This window comes from Meriones unguiculatus, chromosome X, assembly GCF_030254825.1.
Source record: "Meriones unguiculatus strain TT.TT164.6M chromosome X, Bangor_MerUng_6.1, whole genome shotgun sequence".
Lineage (NCBI taxonomy): Eukaryota > Metazoa > Chordata > Mammalia > Rodentia > Muridae > Meriones > Meriones unguiculatus.
This window is the reverse complement of record NC_083369.1, coordinates 117,992,187-118,015,255: the sequence shown is the minus strand read 5'-3', so window position 1 is coordinate 118,015,255 and position 23,069 is coordinate 117,992,187.

The window sequence follows — 23,069 nt, the reverse complement described above, 5'->3', positions numbered from 1 at the left end:
ACATTTGCACAATGAAATACTACACATCTATTAAAAACAAGGAAATCATGAAATTTTCAGGCAAATGGTGGGAACTATAAAAGACCATCTTGAGTGAAGTAACTCAAAGAAAAAAATATACTCTATACAATGTTATTTTTAATTTTTTAATTAATTATTTTTTTAATTAATTACAGTTTATTCACTTTGTATCCCAGCTGCAGCCCCTACTTTGTCCTCGTCTAATCCCACCCTCCTTCCCTCATCTCCTCCCATTCCCTTCCACAAGTTCACTGATAGTGGAAAACATCCTCCCCTTCCATCTGACCCTAGCATATCAGGTCTCATCAGGAGTGGCTGCATTGTCTTCCTCTGTGGCATAGTAAGGCTGCTCCCCACTCAAGGGAAGAGCCGGGTGACTTCATGTCAGAGACAGTCCCTGTTCCAATTACTAGGAAACCCACTTGAATAATGAGGTTCCATGGATTACATATCTGCAGGAGTTCTAGGTTATCTCCATGCATGGGCCCAGGTTGGAGCATCAGTCTTGGAAAATACCCTTTTGCCCAGATCCTTCAGTTCTGCTGCTCTCGTTGTGGAGTTTCTGTCCCCTCCTACCACCGAGGTCCTTCATCTCCCCCTTCTTTCACAAGACACTCTGCACTCTGCCCAAAGTTTGGCCAGCAGTCTCAGCATCTGCTTTGATACCCTGCTGGGTAGAGTCCTTCAGAGGTCCCCTGTGGTAGGCTCCTGTCCTGTTCCCTACACTCTCCCTCTTCTGAAGTCCATCTTGTTTGCCTTTCTGAATGATTATTAATGATTTTTTCCAGGGTCCTCCTTCTTGCTTAGCTTCTTTGGGTGTACAGATTTTAGTATGTTTATCCTATATTCTAAGTCTAATATCCACTTTTAAGTTAGTGAAAAAATGTATTTATATGTTTTTAGTTTGCATTTTCTGAATCAGAAGAGCCTAACCCCTCTTCTAGAGCCTGCTTCCATTCCCCTCTTAGAAAGTTTCTTTAACTGAATTGTCTCTCCAGGGAGTGTAAGGGATGACTTATGATGTCCTGTTCTCAACATGATTATTTTCATAAATTTCATAATTCTGCCTTGAACCTGGTGACTACATGCACCTTGTTGCAGCTATAAGTGACTTCCAAACTGAGGAGCACAGCTGTTTTCAGAAATCAAATTTACAAGCCAGTGATTTAAAAAAAAAAATGAAGGGAAAGAAGGCACTCCATAAGCACTTTTTTAAAATCACTTTTTTCATGAAACTGTACACCAAGTCGTACTAGTTTTCAAAATACCACTACAACAATTCACAGAAGTCAGGAATTTTAAAATAGAGCTTAAAGGCTATTTAGCTCCTACACAAATCCATGTACCTTTGGGACTGAATACAAGTCAAAAGATTTTTCATGGAGCTGCTTGTGTTAAGGAGAGTAAAGAAAACTCACCAAAGGATGCTGTCTAAACTGTCTCACTATTTTCAGGTGTTTTGTTTTGGTAGCAAAGCTGGCTTTAATTGGCATTATTCAATTTTCAAAGTATTTATTGAGTACTTACCGTGGCCTAGCACTGGATTAAAGATTTTCATGTCGTTTAATAATCATGGCAGTCCAGTACTGTACTTTCATTCCTTTTCTGTAAATAGGGAAATAAACAAATGCATTCAGAAATTCACCTCATTATCATACTACAGTAATGAACTCAGGAGCACCAAACTGAAAATCACCTCTGAACAGTTAAACTGTTGACTGGCATTAGGAAACTGAAGTATCTAAACTTACCTACCTGTAAGATAAAAGTAAATCTAGCTATTGATGATGTTATGAAGATTAGATGAGGTAATTTATTTAAAGCTTCTAGATGAGCCATATGCAATGAGCAATAGTAATGATTATCTTTCTCTCTTTTCCCTGTAAACAGAGGAGCCAATTTTTTTTTTCAATGCAGTTTATTCAGGAACATTGAACAATCCTCGGACCCCGGGGTAAGCCAGCCCACAGCTTAAATAGCCTCTGGGTAGCCAACCCAGGCGTGCCACGGGGGCAATGCAGATAGGTCCACCTACATGGAAGCAAGCCAGATCCTCGGCCTTAGCCAAATGTGGAGTTGTTCGTGACAGAGAGCACTCACCATCGGGATGGTGGAAGGCGGAAACCAGCTCCATCTTTAAGGCATAGCATTCCGCAGCTCTCTACAGTTCCCCCTTTTTGTTTTAGACGCATCAGGCAAGAGTAGAGGTCTGATCTCTGATATTAGAAATAAATTGGGACTTTGTACAGATGTTCATTCATGAATCATCTGAAGGAATGGGCGGGCATGGGAGTGTTAGCAGGCCTTCTGGTGTTGGTCTCCTTGGTTTGCCTGTGGTATATATGCAAGATTAGAGTCTCACAACAGTGTGATGCAGCCATGATCATTCAGGCCTTTACAGCCATTGAAGCAGGACATTCTCCCCAAGCATGGTTGGATACCATAAAAAGCTAAAATGATACGCTCAGGATGCGAGGCTAAGCACTGCACTCAGGGTCAGCTGCTTTGGACCCAGAGAAGAGCATGTCTGATTGCATGCCTGTTAATGCCCCAGGTCCCGCCTCTGAGAAAAAGGTATCGGACGGGTCTGATGCTCTTTGGGTGGATGACACCTAAATGAACATCGGTACAAAGTCCCAATTTATTTCTAATATCAGAGGAGCCAAATTTTTAACTTATGTTTTGATTTCCAAGATGGTCTCTGTTCTTTCAGCTTGTGGTTACAATTTAATTAATAAATCAATAAATTTAGGTCATAAAGTTAGAACTGAGAACATAATCAAAGCTATGATGATTACATGTTAATGGAGATAAAAAGGCCTATCGAGTTGATCATATTATTCCTTCACTTCAATAGGATATTAAAGTTTACTTCGTAATCTTCACTTTCCCTGGGGGCCAGAGATGATGATGACTCGTGAAGCTATTTCCCAGTGCTTGTAGTTGCTGTTTTATTCCCCCCCAGCCCCCCATTCTACAGTCCTCTTCCATCACTACAGATCCCTTCAGTATTTATTTATTTTCATAAAAAATCTTTTGAAATTGTATATTATGTAAGAACCTTGATTGTACTGTGATTTTGTTTTATAGTCAGCATTACTTTAAATACTGCAAAATCTCAACATTGGCTCTACTGAAAATCGTGATGCGTGCCAGATCAGGAGGCAACCTGGAAGTGATGGGCTTGGTGCTTGGTAAAGAGGACAGTGGGACCATGATCATCATGGGCAGTTTTGTTTTGTCTGTAGAGGTCACTGAAACCAAAATAAATTCTCAGGCTGCCACATATGAGGAAATGGCTGCAAACACAGAAAATGACAAACAGGTAAAAATATGGTTTCTTAGAACTTAGTAACTCTTAAGAGTCTCAAGATGACTTTTGGGTTTCTGAGCTTAAAACTGTCCTTTTCACATTAAAATTTACAATTAAAATTGAATAATTTTCATGTAAAGTATTAAAAATCTTGTGAGGTTTATAGTACTAGGTTGGAGGAAGGAGTCCTTCTCAATTAAATTTTCATAGTCAGTGTCAGTTGTGTTTAAAATTGAAAAAAAAAATATGTAGGCTTGGCATTCATGAGCCCAGAGTTCAATATCTCCAGAATCCCTCAACACTGAAAAAAAAAAAAGAAGAAATTTAGGAATTAACTATTCCTGAGAAGAGTGAATCTAATTTTTTCAAAGTAATTTTATTTATTTATTTATTTATTACAATTTATTCACTTTGTATCCCAGCTGCAGCCCCCTCTCTTGTCCCAGTCCCACCAACCTTCCCTCATCTCCTTCTATGTCCTTTCCCTATTCACCTGATAGGGGAGTAACTTCTCCCATTCTAACTGACCCTAGAGTATCAGGTCTCATCAAGGCTGACTGCATCATCTTCCTCTGTTGCCTGGCAAGGCTCCACCCACCAAGGGAATGTGATCAGAGAGCCTGCCACTGTGTTAATGTCAGAGACAGCCCCTGCACCCCTTGCTAGGGAACCCATTTGTATACTGAGCAGCCGATTGGCTTTCTCTAAACAGGGGTTCTAGGTCCTCTCTATGAATGGTCCATAGTTGGAGTATAGGTCTCTACAGTCCCCACTCAGCCAAGGAAGTTTGGCAATGTTTTCCTCCTTGTGGAGTTCCTGTCCCCTCCAGGTCTTTCTATCTCCCTCTTCTTTCTATCTCTTTTTCTTAATAATTCTGCCACTCTTCCCAAAATTTGGCTATGAGTTTAAGTTTCTCCTTCAATATCCAGGTAGGTAGAGTCTATCCGAGGTCCCTTGTGGACCTCCTGTCTTGTTCCTTCTACTACTTTCAAATCAATACTGTTTGCCCTTCTGAATGTGCATTAAGCATCTTCCCTAGGGTCCTCCTTGTTGTTAAGCTTCTTGAGGGCTATAGATTTAGTATGTTTATCCTATATTATATGGTTAATATCCACTTATAAGTGAGTATATAACATTTGTGTCTTTCTGCTTCTGGGTTATATCAGTCGGGATGATCTTTCCTCGTTCCCATCATTAGCCTGCAAATTGTATGATTTCCTTGTTTGAATTACTGAGTACTGTTCCATTGTGTAAATGTACCACAATTTCGGCATCCATTACTTCATGAGAGACATCTAGGTTGTTTCCAGATTCTGGCTATTACGAATAGAGCTGCTACAAACGTGGTTGAGCAAATGTCGTTAGTGAGTGGTGGGGTATCTTTTGGATATATGCCTAGGAGTGGTATAGCTGGATCTTGAGGTACCATTATTCCTAAATTTTGGCAGAAGCACCAGATTGATTTCCAAAGTGATTGTACTAGGTTACATTCCCACCAACAGTGGAGGAGGGTTCCACTTTCTCCATATCCTCTCCAGCATGCATCATTCCTTAAGCTTTTTATCTTAGCCATTCTGATGAGTGTGAGGTGAAATCTAATGGACTAGGCTATTTTTCTTCCTTAAGTTACTTATATACTTACACAGAACAAGATCAAGATTTTTTGTTCAATTTTTTAAGTATGTTGTATGTGATATGCATCTATGTGCAGATATGTTTTATAATCTACAGCATATTCCTGTGAAGGTATATCAGATGTTAGTGAAAATGTCTGGGCTGAGAAAGAGATAGATGAGGAAAAAGGTACAGAAAGAGAGTGGATAGCCTTGATCTGGTACCTTGATAATTTTACACTGCATGCATGTGTGTCTTTTCAGAAATTCTTTAGCTTCAAAGAAGCATGTGCTTCACACTGCTACTAGACCACAGTGCTTCATAAAACCTGTAAATGACAATATCTGAGATTCTACCACACCTCAAGCAAGCTTTTTCTTTCATGTATTAAGGTGGCCACCTTGAAAATGCAATTAGCTTATACCAGAGCTACCCAGGGTAAAGCTCTTGGCTCTCTGGGATTGATGTTAGTAGGCAGATGCTTAACTTGCACTCCCAGTAACCATTCATGGCAGTGGTGGTACGTGCATTAAAAAAACAAAACAAAACAAAAAGTGTCTCTGCTTTAGCAAAGAACTAAAGAACTCTAGTTTGATTCTTATCACCCATATGAAGGCTTACAACCTAGATCCAGGGTATCTGAAGCCTTTCTCTGACCTCCAAGGACACGAGATAAGACATATATTCAAGGAGTCATACATAAGGTAAAAATAAATAAGCGAATGAATGAATGAGGGTCTCATGTGTTTCAGGTTGGTCATTACCTCCTGAAATTGAACTCCTGATTCTCCTATTATGTGCTTAGCATACTAGGACTATAAGTGTAGAGTACCACATTTTTTTAGCATTATTTTATTTCAGTTTTAATTTTTGTTGTTTGTCTTCCTTCTTGTACTTTTGTGTCAGGAGCTGGGGGAGAGACATACACATGCTATGACCCATGTACGTAGGTGAGAAGACAGCTTGTTGGGGTCCATTCTCTCCCTCCACCATGTCGGTCTCAGGGACCAAATTCAGGTCCTTAGGCTTGACAGTAGGCACTTTTACCCATAGGACCATCCTAGTGGCTCCACTTTTTTTGTTTCATTTTACCTTTTGTTTTTATGGTGTCAGGGTTTCATATGCTATTTAAGAGTTCTCTCTACCATGAAGCTATATCCTCAGTCCTCTAGCTTCAGTAAATATTTAAAAATTTGTATCTTTATGAGTGTTTGTACGTTATCTTTGTGCACCACACATGTGCTTGGTGCCTGTAGGGTCTAGAAGTAGCAGTGGGATACCCTGGAATTGGAGTTAGATGTGAGTGCTGGGAACCAAACCCATGTCCTTCTGCCAGAGCAGCAACTACCCTTAACTTCTGAGCTATCCCTCCAACCTATATAAGTTTTGTATGGGTTTAATTTTGTTTTGTTTTGTTACTGTTTTTGGCACAGAGTCTCTCTGTTATGTAGCTCTGTCTATCCTAGAACTGGATATGTTGACCAGGCTGTCCTTGAACTCCCAGACAGCCTCTGCCTGAGTGCTCAGGTTAATGCCATATACCACCACACCAAGCTTGTTTTATGTGTGTGTGTGTGTGTGTGTGTGTGTGTGTTTTAAGTTGTTCAGAAAGATTTGCTAAAGAAAGAATACTGAAAAATTAAAACACTGTGATAAAGGCTTAAGCTCTGGTGTCTTAACCCTCTTGCACCTCACACTTCACTCCTGTGATAAGAAGTTAAATCATAGAACCCATGTCATCTTCTTTGCTCTGCATAGGCATTTAATCAGGGTGGACTGAATTGGAGAAGCAGAAATGGTTAGAACCTGTCTTCTTCTATGTCCAGGGTGCTTTAGATGCAATCTGTATTTTATTAGGAGGAAACTAATAGTTGTTCATCTATTAAAGTATTTGGGTAAGGGAGGGAAGATTCTCAGTTGATTTGTTTGTTTCAAAAATATGTCCTTGTTGAGTAGCATGCACAGCTTAAATAATAATAATAAATACTCTTTGATGATATGGTAACTAAATGTAATCTGTAAAATAACTGAATATTCCCATTTTATTGAACTTTTCTGGTTATTTTGGTTATCTTTTTCAGATGGTTTGCTAGTTTAGTTTACAAACATATAGTGCTATATTTACTTGCTTGTTTTGGGTTTCTGATCTTGACTCACTAGAACATATGGTTTATATTGACCAACATTAAGCATATATCTCTTCTAGATTAACCCAACCAGAACAATATCTGCAGGAAAAGTGAATCTTGATACAGTTTGGACATATCCAAAGGTGGATGGAGAAGATAAGCAGGACATTCAGTCTCAGGTAGTTTATACTAGCCATGAAATTACTTACCTGTGAAGCACTGGGAGTAGAAATGTGAGTCACTACAGGAGTGGTATGTGTTCATGAGTACAAGCACTGGTGTGCAGGTCAGAAGACAGCCTTGGCTGCCAGTCCTCTCTTTCCTCCTTGTTTGAGGCAGGTTCTTTTAGTTTTCACTGCAAATGAGCTACCAGCTACCAGGCTTAAACAGCTGGCTTCTGTGGAATCTGTCTCCAGCTCCCCCGACTATAAGTATTAACTAGCCCTTCTTTGTGTGGGTTTTGGGATCCAAATTTAGCTTCTCATATTTTTATACAATCTTTTTTTTTAAAGTTCTAAGGGATAGAGACAAGCTATATATGCATTCTTGTTGATATTTTTTTAGTGTAGAAAACTTTTCAAATACAAAATTGCAAACTGCCACAGTTCAAATAAAAAGATAACATAGTTGTTATATATTAATCTTGGCAGACAAAGGGTTTTATCCGGGTACAGGGTCTTTTCTGAGACTGACACTCAAACAAGGACCGTCCATGGATATAACCTAGAACTTCTGCTCGGATGTGGCCCATGGTAGCTCAGTAACCAAGTAGTTTTCCAAAGTAAGGGTAACAAGGACTATTTCTAACAGGATCTCAAGGGTAGGCTCTTTGACCTTCCCCCCCCGCCCCCAGGGGAGGAGCAGTCCTGTTAGACCACAGAGGAGGACTGTGCAGCCAGCCCTGAACATACCTGATAAAACAGGCTCAAATGAAAGGGGAGGAGGTCCTCCCTTATCAGTAGACTTGGAAAGGGGCAGGGAGGAGACCAGGGAGGGAGTGTGGGGTTGGGGAGGGAATGAGGGAGCGAGATACAGCTGGGACACAGAGTTAACAAAATGTTACTAAAAAGAAAAATTAAAATTAAAAAAAAAGAGAAATGCTTGTGTGACCTTTGCAGCTTGACAAGTACTAGAGAAATAAGCTGAATCCATCTCTTTCCATGAAGGGAGCCTGTAGTCAGCAATGGATATTACTAGCATATGTAAACATCACCTAAACACAAGAGAATTTAAGCCATATGCCAAATCCTGCCTAGAGAAACTAATGGCTTTGGCGGTGAGGAGGGGCAATGTTTTTTCCATCTTGGATTTGTTATTTGCTTTGGTTTTGCTTTTAAGATAAAATCACACTCTGTATAGCCCATGCTTTCCTGGAGTTGACTAAATGCTGTCCTCACAACTGTCAGTAGTCCTTTTGTCTCGGCCTCCCAAGTACTGAAATTGACATGTATGAGCCACCAGGCCCAGCTGTTATTAAAATATTGATGCTTACTAACTGGTTTTCCAGATTTTCATCCCATCCATAATAAGCTATAGAATATGCTAAGGGGATTTTCTTTCCTTCTCTCTTTCTTTCCTTCTTTCTTTCTTTCTTTCCTTCTTTCCTTTCCTTCTTTCTTTCTTCTTTGTCTTTCTTTCTTCTTTCTGGCTACAAATCTCCTGATGAAGAACGTTCTGAGTATCAGACTATACCACTTAATAAAATAGAAGACTTTTTTGTGCACTGCAAATAGTGAGTAGTCGACCAGACATCAGGGCCAAGGATGTAACACAACAGCAGAATACATGCCTGTCACTCTCATGGCCTTGGGTTCAACCCCAGCACCAAAAACTCAGAAATGATTTAGTCAAAGATTTTTTTAACACATAAGAAAACTCAGACAGAATGCATTTGATAATATATAGTACCTTTGAAATAGTAGTAAAAATTGATTTAGGATAATAGTCAAATTATTTAGGTAATAATTATTCTTTTACTTATGTTTATTCCTCAGTAATTATATTAATATAGCTCATATCTTTCACATAAACATAAACATTTTTTATTGCACAGGATACTGTGTCCACAAAAAATTAACAGTGGAGACAAATACTACAGGTCTACAGTAACATGTTTGCTGACCTTCAAATACACAATTTTGGGATGGCAAGGTGGTTCAGTGAATAAAGGTCCTTGATGCCAAGGCTGAAAACCTAAGATCATTGTTCATGTGCTAACCTGATTTCCACCCTGGAGCATCCAACAACCTAAGATCAATCCCCAGGACCATACAAGAGAAAGAATTAATTCCTGCCTGTTGTACTCTGACTTCCATATAGTATATTCATCCACATGGTACTCATACACACACAATACATAAATGTAAGGTTTAGGTTTGGGGGGTTTAATTTTTTTTGACAGTGTTTCTCTGTGTAGCCTTGGCTGTCCTGGACTCACTTTGTAGATCAGGATTTCCTCCAACTCAAAGAGATCCACCTGCCTATCCCTCCCATGTACTGGGATTGAAGGAGTACATCACCATGCCTGACAGCCATAGCAATTTTTAAAAGCTTCTTTTATTTATTTGTTTGTAAGTGTGTATGTGTTTGTGTACATGTATGTGGGCTCACGCACTGTGGTCAGGAGAAAATATGAAAGTGTCAAGTTTCCTTCTTCCATCAAGCAAGTCCTGGGAATCCAACTCAGGACAAAACAAGTATCTTTTGTCTTTGCTCTTACTTGGTTTACAGCTTTTTGTTAGCTTCCATTATTGTGGCAAAATACCTGGGATAATGAGTTTATAAGAAAGAAAGTTTTATTTTTGCTCAAAGTGTCAGGTTTTATTCTTCATTCAGTTTTGGTCCAGTTGTTTCTAACCCAGTATACATGCTGAGAGTGTCTTAAAATGAAACGCTCTTATTTGTTGGTGGCTGGTAAGCATAGTCAGTTAAAAACACTTTAAGGAAGCTGGTGCGCCTAGTCACCTCACTTCCTTCCACTACATCCCACTGCCTAAAGTTTCCACCACTCTCACTATGTTAGTATAGTATAGTAAGTACACTATCTATATATGTACTTCTTTCTCAGTCACCTGACCTTAGTTGACCTTTGTTTCTCATCTGCTCTCACACCAGAGATGATGGTGAACTTTGTGGTGGAGCACAACACCATCCCTTTTCATGCTCGTGCAGCACAACTGAGTTGTTGGCCTACCTTCATGATCACAGAGTTTTGCCTTCTGGCCTCTATGGCCTATGATTGCTATGTGTATATTTGTAGCCCCCCTGTATTATTTAACACTGATATCTAGGAGAGTCTGCATTCAATTAGTGACAGTTTCTAGTTGCTCTTTTCCATACGCTCATCACCTTTTGCTTGACATAGTGTGGGCCTAAAGTAATCACCCACTTCTGCTGTGATGACCTTTCTTGATCAGGCCAGCTCTCAACACAACAGTGTTTTTCCTTTTCAAAGCAGTGTCAACCAGTTTAGACTTGCCCATAGGGCAAAATTGTGCTTTTCTCAAAAAGCAAACTGAAACTCTATGTAGAGGAATTTTAATTCAGAACATGGCTGCTATGGCAAGAAACCATATCCAAACACTTTGTAGGTCTGTGTGGTCTAACTAGAATACAGACACCTCTTTAATCCCAGAAAACAGAGGCAAACAGATTTCTGAGTTCAAGGCCAGCTTGGAATAGAGCAAGTTTCAGGTAAAGAAAACTTTAGATCCAGGCGTGGTAGTATATGCCTTTATTTCTAGCACTCAGGAGGCAAGGGTATGCAGACCTTACAGTTCTAGTCAGTTCTGTTCAAGCAGTTCAGATGAGTCAGTGAGTTGAGAGGCAGTGCAGTGGAGCTGAGTTTGTGAAATACAGAGGCAGTTTCACTGGGAGAATTTTACAGAGACAGGTTGAAAAGAGAACAAACTAGACACATGTAAAGACAGAACAAGCCAGAGAATGAGAAAGAGCCAGAAGCTTAGAACACATTGCCAGAATTAGTATGAGGCTAAGCAGACCAATTTAGTCAGAAACTGAGAAAAACAACAACAACAACAACAAAAAAAACGTATTTAATCAGTCAGCTTGGAGAACAGTTTGAGCCAGAACAGCAGACGTGAACTAGCCAGCAAGAGTTCAGATAGGAGCAAAAAGGGTGAGATAATTCATCAGTAAGTCTCAGAAGCTGAAAACATTCTAGGCCTGGGTTAGATTGGATGGAGTCTAGAAGTTTCCAGGACTTGGCCTAGGTTCTCAGATGGAAGCAGAAAGCCTGTGAAAGGAAAATTACATCAGTAGAATAAAAGTTACTTCAACACCTGTATGGCACACCAGGCCTTAGTGTCAGTTGTGAAGGTGTAATGGACCATTGGGCACCTTGTTAGAGGCCTGTACTTTGATATGAGGATGTGCCTAGTGGATATTTTTAAATCAGTGTCCCCCTTTTTTTGGTTTGGAGCCAAATGTCTGGACAATCCTGGTGACCAAATGTGTATCTAAGCATTCTAATCTCTAACAGTCCTGGTTAGCATACTACTTATCTGTGGGATGTTTTAGAGGCAGTCTTCCCTCAGGAAAATTCTACTTGGTGTCACAATTGCCTAAGCATTGCTAAATCCTTTTTGTCATCTAGTCTAGTCTTGTACATCACAGCTTAATAATGGAGTGCTACCTAACACATGAGATTCCTTTCACAGCCTCCAGAGAATTAACTCCAAATGTGTCTTACACATAAATGTTAAAAGAATGCTAAGCGTAGAATCTGTAGAAGATAGTAGAAATACTAGGGTTCTCTGAGTTTGGCTTTCTGCCAAGGATGTTTCTACACACTAACTCCTGCTGCAAATGCTTTGCTTAGATCCAGCCCCCAAAGTTTAGTTATGCAGAGCCTTCCAGGTACAGGGACTGACTAGGATTAAAAGGGACAAGGGACCTTACTACCCAGCCCAGGGGATGACCTACCATACCATCTCCTGTTGTTCAACCACATGCTCCTCCCTGTTGTGGGCAGTGACCCTGGGCTCACCATGTTGCAGCTTCAGAGCTTGCCTGAGTTCCCCTCACAGTACCCAGCAGCAGCATGCAGAGAACACCACAAGGAATCATTCAGACCTGCTCAGCGACAGCACTGAAACTGCAGCAAGGCACCCAGAACACTCCCCCTCCACAGGACTTTGGCTGAGTAGAAAGGTCACCTGGGTGCTTTCTCTGCCTCTCTGAGCTAGTAGGCTTTCATTCAGCGTCTGGCTCCTGAGTCTTTATTGGTAAAATTGAATTTATGGGATTTTTCTTAAATACAACCAATCCAGTAATGTTTTAATCCATGTGTCTGGATGTTTCAAGTGGCTTTATGTGCCAGAATTAAAAAAAAAACACAACAACAACAACAACAACAACAAAACTGTGGCACCTAGATTAAAGGTGAATCTTATCACCTCAAAAGATCTAGATTAAAGAAGGGGTTTTCCCTTCAAAAGTTATAATCAAGATAAATCCCCCACAATTCCCAACTGTTAGTGTTTTAGTTAATTCTAGAGGTAGCTAATTTGACTACCAAGAATAACCATCACGACAGCCAATACAGAAGACCTGAGAAAGATATTTTCCCCCTGTGGTGGGCAAGAAGAAAATGGGAGTTATTTCCAAAGAAATGATGTTCTTCAACCAAGGAAACATTGGGATTTTACTTAGGGCGTCTGAATATCTTTACATATAGGTTTGCCTACTCTTAAGCATGCTAAGTAAAATCCTCTTCTGAAAGTGGTCATTTTGTAAAAGCAGAGATATTTAAGGGTATTCTTAGGACAATGTCACACAGAAACATATGTAAATTATAAAAATGATGGACAGAAATTCCTCTGGAATGTTCATCTTGTACTATGAGGCAGAATACTGTATATAAAATAGATAGATAGATAGATAGATAGATAGATAGATAGATAGATCTTTTAAAAATCTTGTGAAGTTCTTTTTTGTTGGTGTGTGAATATGTTTTCAGGACTGACCACAGTGGGCTCAATAATCAGTTAGGAAGCTAATCCTTGCCTGAGGATAATTCTCCCACTTTCAGGAGAGTTCCACTCTTTAACAGGCAACCCAGTGCTGAGGGCACAAAGGTCCTTACACCCCCAGATCACTAGGCAAAACATGAATATTAAGCACACAGGGGACTCTACTCAATCAAAGAGATAAAATATCTGCATTCAAACCAAAAGGCTGGACATGGATTTTGCTAATGTCCTGGTAACCTCTTAGCTATCTGTGGAGGCAGACCTCAGCAACCTCTTGCTTGAAAGGCAGATTTTACACCAAATTTCCAGAATGATTATCCCAGACTCTTTCTTCCCTAGACTGTTACCGCTCCTTAGAAGAAATGCCCTATGTACTTTATAACCAGCTGACCTCTAAGCTATTGTTCAGAGACCACACTGAATTCTAAGCCTATTAGCTACATAACCCAACCTCATGGTCACATGTACTTTTCAAATGAGTTTCTTTGTAGATACACTTTAGGCTTTATTGTGCACCTGCAATTGGACTGATTGTTGCCTGGAATTTTTATTCATAATTGTACTGTTTTAAATATGTTAAAACTGCTTATCTTGTTAACAAAAATAGCTTGAGTCATAGATAACTACTAACTTACTTACCTCACTTGAAGACAGTTTAAAGGCTAGCTGATAATACTTAGCCTAGTTAGTCAAAATGAATTATAATGTATTAGTGCTCCCCCTTGTCTTCTGAACTTGATTTTCCTATAATAAGACTGCCCCAAGAAGAGATTGATATCACAGTTTGTCTACTGAGTTCATTCTGTGTCTCACATTATGATTAGTCTTGGGGTGTGTGTTTAATAAACCACCCATATCTAACTGAGAATGGTGTCTGAGTGATTTGTGCAGTTATTCTCTAGAACAAGTATTTGTAACTGATGAAAGGTTCTAGTAACTGAGGATGATTTCAAAAGCAACCAACCAACCAAACAAAAATTCTAGGGGCTAAAGCGATGGCTCATTAGAATTAACTTCTTCTGCTAAGACATAAATTTCATTCCCAGAATCCACATCACTCACAATTACCTGCAACTCCAGATCCAAAAGTTTAAAAGCCTCTGTCCTTCTTGAGCACCTGTTTTCATACACAAACACACACACATATTCATATAGGGAGAGATAGATAGGTAGAGAGAGAGAGAGAGAGAGAGAGAGAGAGAGAGAGAGAGAGAGAGCTCTAAAGCTAGGTGTAGTGGTGAACACATATAAGTGGTTGATCAGAACAGAGTTATTGCCAAGATCCGAATGCTTGATATGGAGCATCACCACACTGCCATTTAATTAGCCCCATGGCTGTATGTTTACCACTGCATCCCCCACAGTACCTGACTTTTTCTGGATTGTGCCCTGTACAGTAAACGATATCAAGATAGGCCTTGTTTCCCAACTTCATATGTTCTTCCCCTCCATGAACTGTTGTTGAGATCTGTGTCACCTTGAGTGAGAGTGAGATAGACTTAGAGGATGTCTGTGTATGGAAAAAAACTTTGTCTGTGGAAGTCTTTACCATGGTGTGCCTATGGATGCCAGAGGACAACTTGTGAAGTTGGTTCTCTTCTTCCACAATGTGAGTGGTAGAAATCAAACTAAATTATTGGGCTTGGCAGTAAGCCCTCTACCTACTAAGCCATCTTGTAAATTTCTGTAATCAAAGACTCAAAGGCTCTCAAAGCCTGCACAGGTTAGCCCTGTGGTAGATGCAGAACTCTCAAAGTACCAAAAGTGTCGATTCACGAGGCACCCTGGGCTTCTATTGCCTCTGTGATGTGCAATATTCAGGATCCTCACCTGGTCTCCTCTCAGATATTCTGTATTTGCCCTGTGTCATGAAGAAACTACAGCTTTGGATCTGTAGGACCAGCTCCTTCATGTGCTTCATCATATTGTACATGATGTAGATCTTGGAGTGGCCCAAGTCACAGCCTTGGATCTCAGCATGGGTAGAAGCTGAGTTGGACAGCCTACCATCACTCCTGCTGTCCTGCCATCAGGGCCAGCTCTCCTGCTTTGCCCAGCTGAGGGACAAGGCCGAATCTCTCACTCTCATACCCTGGGGTCAGCTCATTCTTGCCCACACCACCAGGGCCAGTTCTACCTTGCTGCTAAGGGGAGGTACAGGACCCACTCTGTTGACTGCTGCAGTTGGCCCGGGGTGGGGCCAGCTCTCCCACCTGTTACAGCAGTGAGGGGGCCATCTCTCCTGTGGCGATGCCATGGCAAGCAGACAAATGGCAGAGCTAGATATCCTTAGTTGTCACAGCCAGCAAAGGGCACAGACAGCCTTTCTAATGAATATGAGAACTGGGGCCAGCTCTTGAGCTGCACCATACCAACTTTGATTCTGTATGGTTCTTTTCTTTGGTTTATAACATTGAATAGTCCCTTTACTTTATGTTGTTGTTTGGAGATAGGGTCTTCTATACAGGCCTATGGATCCTGAGTTCCAGGCCAGCCTTGCCTACAAAGCAAGACTGTCCCAAAATTCAAATCAACCAGAGAGTCAGGCATTCTAGACACAAGGTATGTATATAGGTGTTTAACTGCCACTGAACTGAGAGCATTGGTTGTTTCTGTCTAGCCAAATAATCACACCAGGCAACTTTCGCCTGTGAGGCTGTGGCCTTCCTCGGCATAACCTGCACTGCTGGCTACACTGAGCTGCCTTGACCCTCTCTGGTCCTTTTCTGTTTAGATGGAATTCTTGTCACTGCCTGAAGAGTTCTGTTCAAAGTCCTCCCAATTAATTCCAAGCCGGCTTAATTACATGGATAACACACACACACACACACACACACACACACACACACACACACACCTAGAGAGAGAGAGAGAGAGAGATGGAAGAGACACTTGACTAACATAAACTGATTTTCACAATCTGTGGGGAAGAAAAAAAGCATGAAAAGACCTAATTAGGAAATGTTTGAAATTAAGCATTTGAATGCCCCCCCATGAGCAGTAAATCCTTTTGTATATACCACTCAACTTCAGAAGCAGTTTTCTTTTTTTAATTATTATTTTTTATATTAAATACAGGTTATTTACTTTGTATGCCAGCTTTAGCCCCCTCCTTCATTCCTTCCCAATCCCACCCTCCCTCCCTCATCTCCTCCCTGCCCCTCTCTAAGTCCACTGCTAAGGGAGATCCTCGTACCCTTCCATCTGACCCTAATTTATGAGGTCTCATCAGGAATGGCTGCAATGTCCTCCTCTGTGTTCATGAGCCCTCCATTGAGTTCATGTCAAGGACAGTCCCTGTTCCCCTTACTAGGAAAATCCATGGAATACTACACAACAATTAAAAACAAGGAAATCATGAAATTTGCTGGCAAATGGTAGAATCTGGAAAAGATCATCCTGAAGAAGGTATTCCAGAAACAGAAAAGCCACACATGGTATATACTCACTTATGGATACTAAATATATAAGATAGGAAAAACATACTAAAATCTGTACACCTAAAGAACCTAAACAAGAAGGAGGTCCTGGTGATCAATCCTCACTTAGAAAGACAAATGTGATGGACATTTGAAGTAGGAGAAAACAATTAACAGGAGAGCAGCCTACAATAGGGAGGCATATGAAAGACTTTACCTAGCAGGGTATCAAAGCAGGTGCTGAGACTCATAACCAAACCTTGGACAGAGTGCAGGGAATCATATGAAAGAAGGAGACGTTAGTAAGACCTGGAGAGGACAGGAGCTCCACAAGGATCAAATATATCTGGGCACAGGTGTCTATTCTGATACTGATTCTCAAAACAGGAATCAGGCATGGAAATAACCTAGAACCCCTGCTTAGACATAGCCCATGGTAGTTCAGACTGCACTTGGGAGGCATACCTCCATGATCTGTTGGGATCTGTGACCACTCACCCAATGTTATACACAAAGAACTTCTCAGCTACTTATTTCTAAAGGAACATAAAGAGTAAAGATCATGGACTTGAAATGTCATTCAGGCCCAGAAGACCAACCATCATGCAGCCCAGGGCATTTCTTTGTCAGTGTTGGCAGAGATGAAGAAGATGTGGGGTGACATCACTGTGTGCTTCTTACACTTATACATGTTGGGCACCCTACCACATAAATGGGCAGCCACCTATAAGGGCTACATGAGGAACAGTCCTGCATAGGTGTGGTGAAAAGAAATGAAGATGTTGAGCTGAGGTTAGGTAGTTCCCTTAGCTGTGCCTATCAATGTCTGAGCTAACTTACTATGCCACTTGGTTGTCTATGTGAGAAGCAGAGAAGAAAATTTCCCAAATTTAAAGGAGGAGCTTATAAGAATAGAAGAGTCCTACAGAATACTTAAAAAATTAGGCCAGAAAAGAAAATCCTCCCAATACATAATAATCAAAACAGTAAGTAAACAGAACAAAGAAAAAAATACTAAAAGCTACAAGGGGAAACGCCAAGTATCATATGGAAAACCCATCAGAATCACACCTTACTTCTCAACAGAGACTAAGAAAGTGAGAAGGGCCTGGACAGATATCATGCAGAACCTAAGAGAACACAGATTTCAGCCCAGGCTACTCTACCAAGAAAAACTCTTATTCTTCATAGATATGAAAAAAAAGATATTCAATGACAAAAACCAATTTAAACTTTTCTTTACACCAATACAGCATTACAGAAGTTACTAGAAGAAAAATACAAGCCAAGAAAGCTAACTACATTCAGAAAAAAACAAAGGAAAAAAATAACCTCACTACAGCAAAATGGATAGTAGCCAAGCACACAAACTACCACAACCAACAGCAATGATAGCCTCAAAGAGCCACTGGTCATGAACCTCTCTCAACATCAATGGACTCAATAAAAAGGCACACACTAACAAAATGATTATGTAAACAAGACCCAACAATCTGTTGCATACAAGAAACATACCTAAGTCACAAAGATAGACATTACCTGAGAGTAAAGGGCTTGAAGACAGTTTTCCAATCAAAATGGACCAAATGAAGCAAGCAGGAATAGCCATTCTCACATTGAATAAAACAGATTTTCAACCAAAATTCATCAAAAGAGATGTGGAAGGACACTTCATACCCATCAAAGGAAAATTCCACCAAGAAGACATCACAATTCTGAATATTTATGCCCCAAGTACAAGGGCACAGACATTTGGAAAGGAAACATTAATAAATTTGAAGCCACACATAGAATCCCACATATTAATAGTGGGAGACTTCAATATCCCACTCTCAACAAAGAACAGGTTAACAAAACATAAGTTAAACAAAGAAACATTGACTCTGACACAGGTTCATGAATCAAATGGACCTAACAGACATCTACAGAACCTTTCACTTAAACACAAAAGAATTTACTTTCTTCTCAGCACCTCATGCAACCTTCTCCAAAATAGAACATATATTGGACAAAGCAAGCCTCAACAGATACAAGAAGACTGCAATAATCCCACGTATCCTATCTGACCACCATGGATTAAAGCTGGACCTTTACAGCAATAGAAATACCAAAAGCTTACTCACTATTCAATGACAGGTAGGTCAGGAAAGAAACAAAGAGCAAAATTAAAGGCTTCCTATAATTCAATGAAAATAAAGGCACAATATACCCATTCTATGGGACACAGTGAAAGCAGTGCTAAGAAGAGAATGCATAGCACTATGTTCCTTTAAGCAGAAATTTGAAACATCTCATTCAAACAACTTAATGGCTCACCTGAAAGCCCTAGGGGGAAAAAGAAGCAGACACACCCAAAAAAAGTAGACAGCTGGAAATAATCAAATTCAGGGCTGAAATCAATAAAATAGAAACAAATAAAACAACTCAAGACTCAAGAAAACAGAGAGCTGGTTCTTTAAGAAAATCAACAAGATAGACAAACCCTTAGCAAAAATAACTGAAAGGCAGAGATACTCTATCCAAATCAACAAAATCAGAAATGAAAAGGGAGATATAACAGCAGAGACTGAGGAAATCCAAACAAACATAAGGCCTTACTTCAAAAGCCTATACACCATAAAATTTGAAAATCTAAATGAAATGGATATTGTTTTATGATCAATTCCACTTAACAAAGTCGAATCAAGTCCAGGTAAACCAAATAAATAGTCCTATATCCCCTAAGGAAATAGAAGCTGTCATCAAAAGTCTCCCATTAAAAAAAACAAAAAACAAAAAACCAGTGTTAGAACGTTTCAGGGCAGAATTCTACTGGACCTGCAAAGAAGAGCTAGCTACCAATACTCTTCAAATCTTTTATATAAAACCGAAACAGAAGAACAGTATCAAACTCAATCTATGAAGCCAGAGTCACCTTGATAACGAAGCCTCTCACAGACCAAACAAAGAAAGAGAATTTCAGGCCAATCTTCCTTATGAAAATTGATGCAAAAAATAGTCAACAAAATACTCAAAAACTGAATGCAAGAACACATTAAAGATATCATCCACTATAACCAAGTAGGCTACCTCCAAGGTATGCAGGGGTGATTCCATATACAGAAATCCATCCATTTAATCACCATATAAACATACTGAAAGAATAAAAAACATGATCATCTCCTTAGATGCTGAAAAAGCATTTGATAAAATCCAACATTCGTTTGTTTAAAGTCATGGAGAGATCAGGTACACGGGTACTTACCTAAACATATTAAAGGCAATATATAGCAAACGTATAGCCAACATCAACTAAAAGGAGAGAAATTTAAATCAATCCCACTGAAATCAGGGACATATCTCTTCAACGAAGCTCCTTAAGTCCTTGCTAGAGCAATAAGACAATTAAAAGAGATCAAAGGGATTCAGTTTGGAAAGGATTTATGTCAGGGTCTTCTATTCGATTCCACTGATCCATGAGTCAGTTTCTATGCCAGTACCATGCAGTTTTTAGTATTGTTGCTCTGTAGTATAGCTTGAGATCAAGGATGGAGATACCTCCTGAAGATGTTTTACTGTAGAGAATTGTTTTAGCAGTTCTGGGTTTCTTGTTGTTCCATATGAAGGTGAGAATTTTTCTTTCAAAGTCTGTAAAGAATTGTGTTGGTAATTTGATGGGAATTGCATTGAATCTGTAGATTGCTTTTGGTAAGATGGCCAATTTTACTATATTGATCCTGCCAAACCATGAACATGGGAGATCTTTCCATCTTCTGATATCTTCTTCTAATTCTTTCTTCAGAGACTGGAAATTTTTTTTCATACAAGTCTTTGACTTGCTTGGTTAGGTTCACACCAAGGTACTTTATGTCCTTTGTGGCTATTGTGAAGTGTGTTGGTTCCCTAATTTCTTTCTCAGCCCTTTTGTCCTTTGTATACAGGAAGTATACTGATTTTTTTTTGAGTTAATTTTGTATCCAGCCACTTTGATGAAGGTGTTAATCAGCTGTAGGAGTTCCCTGGTAGAGTTTTTGGGGTTACTCAGGTATACTATCATATCATCTGCAAACAGTGATACTTTGACTTCTTCCTTTCCAATTTGTATTCCCTTGATCTCCTTCAATTGTCTTATCGCTCTGGCTAGGACTTCAAGAACAATGTTGAAGAGATATGGAGAGATTGGACAGCTTTGCCTTGTCCCTGATTTCAGTGGGAATGATTTAATTTTCTCTCCATTGAGTTTGATGTTGGCTATAAGCTTGCTGTATATTGCCCTTACTATGTTCAGGTATGTGCCTTGTATACCTGATCTGTCCAATAGTTTAAACATGAATGGATGTTGGATTTTGTCAAATGCCTTTTCAGAATCTAAAGAGATGATCATGTGGTTTTTCTCCTTCATTTTGTTTATGTGGTGGATCACATTGATGGATTTCCATATATTGAACCACCCCTGTATGCCTGGCATCAAGCATACTTGTAGGAAGAAGTCAAATTAGCTGTATTTGCAGATGATATTATAGTATACATAAGTGACTCCAAAAATTCTGCCAAGGAATTCCTATAGCTGATAAACAACTTCAGCAAGTGGCTGGATACAAAATTAACACAAAAATAATCTATAGCTCTCCTGTATACAAAAGACAATTGGGCTGAGAAAGAAATTAGGGAAACATCACCTTTCACAATAGCCACAAAGAACATAAAGTACCTTGGTTTAACTATAACCAAGCAAGTCAAAGGCTTGTATGAAACAAAACAAAACAAAACAAAACTAAACAAAACAGAACAAAACAAACCTTGAAGTCTCTGAAGATAGAAATAGTATACGAAACTGGAAGATGAATAGAGCAAGATTAACATAGTGAAAATGGCCATCCTGCCAAAAGTAATCTACAGAGTCTATGCAATTCCCATCAAAATACCAACACAATTCTTTACAGACCTTGAAAGAAAAATTCTCCATTTTATATGGAACAACAAGAAATCCAGAATCACTAAACCTATCCTATAAAATGAAAGACCTTCTGGAGGTTTCTACATTCTGATCTCAAGCTGTACTACACAGCATTAGTAATAAAAACTGGATGGTACTGGCAAAGAAACAGAATAAGTTAAAAAGCAACAAATCAAGTAATCCAAATAAAAAAATATAGTACAGAGCTAAGCAAAGAATTCTCAAGAGGAGTATCGAATGGCAGAGAAACGCTAAAAGAAATGCTCAATATCTTTAGTTATCAGGAAAATGCATATCAAAATGACCCTGAGATTTCAACTTACACCCACCAGAATGGAGAAGATCAAAAACTCAAGTAACCACACATGCTGGAGATGATGTGGAGAAAGAGGAACCTACGTTCACTGCTGGCAGGAATGTAAACTTGTAAAACAAGTTTGGAAAACATTCTGGCAGTTTCTCAGACAATTAGGAATTGTGCTACCTCCAGATCCAGCTGTACCACTCCTAGGCCTATACCTATAAGTCACTCAAGTATATAACTAGGACATTTGCTCAAGCATGTTTGTAGCACTTTTATTCCTAATAGCCAGGTGTCTGTCCCTTAACTGAAGAAAGGATACAAAAATGCTGCTACATTTACACAATAGATTACTACTTGGCAAATAAAAATAAGTAAATCATGAAATTTCCAGGCAAATGGTGATCTTCCTGAGTGAGGTATCCAAGAAGCAGTAAGATGCACATGGTATATACTCACTTATAAGTGTGTATTAGACATATAATATAGGATAATCATACTAAAATCTGCACATCTAAAGAAGCTAATCAAGGAGGACCCGGTGTAAGATACTCAATCCTTATTCACAAAGGCAAATGGAATAGACATTGGAAGAGTGTGAAATCAAGGAAAAAGACACTAGCCTACTTAGAGAGGACCTCTGAAAGACCCTACCAAGCAGGGTATTAAAGCAAATGCTGAGACTCATAGTTAAACTTTGGGCCTAGCGCAGGGAATCTTATGAATGAAGAGGGAGATAGAAAGACCTGTAGGTGACTTGAAATCCACAAGGATAGCAACTGAACCAAGAAATCTGGGCACAGAGGTCTTTTCTGAGATGGATACTCCAACCAAGGACCACGCATGGAGTTAACCTAGAACCCCCACTCAGATACAGCCCATGGCAGTTCAGTGTCCAAGTGGGTTCCCTTGGCAACAGGGAATATCTCTGACATGATCTCATTGGCTGGCTCTTTGACCATCTCCACTGAGGGGTAGCATCCCTACCAGGCCACAGAGGAAGACAATGTAGCCAGTCCTGATGAGACCTGAAAAGCTGAGTTCAGATGGAAGTGGTAGATGTCCTCCCTTGTCTTTGGATTGGGGAAGGGGAAAGAGGAGAAAAAGGAGGGACCACAGGATTAGGAGGGGATGAGGGAGGGAGCTATAGCTGGGATACAAAGTGAATAAATTATAATAAATAGTTTTTAATATAATATAAAATATAAAAAATAAAAGATTATTGAAACAGGGTTTCTCTCTCTAGCCTTGGCTGTACTGAAACTGATTCTATAGACCTGGTATAGTCCACTATAACTCTTGGCCTAAGTCAGTGCTGGAGCACTCTCTCTGTGTAATCTTTA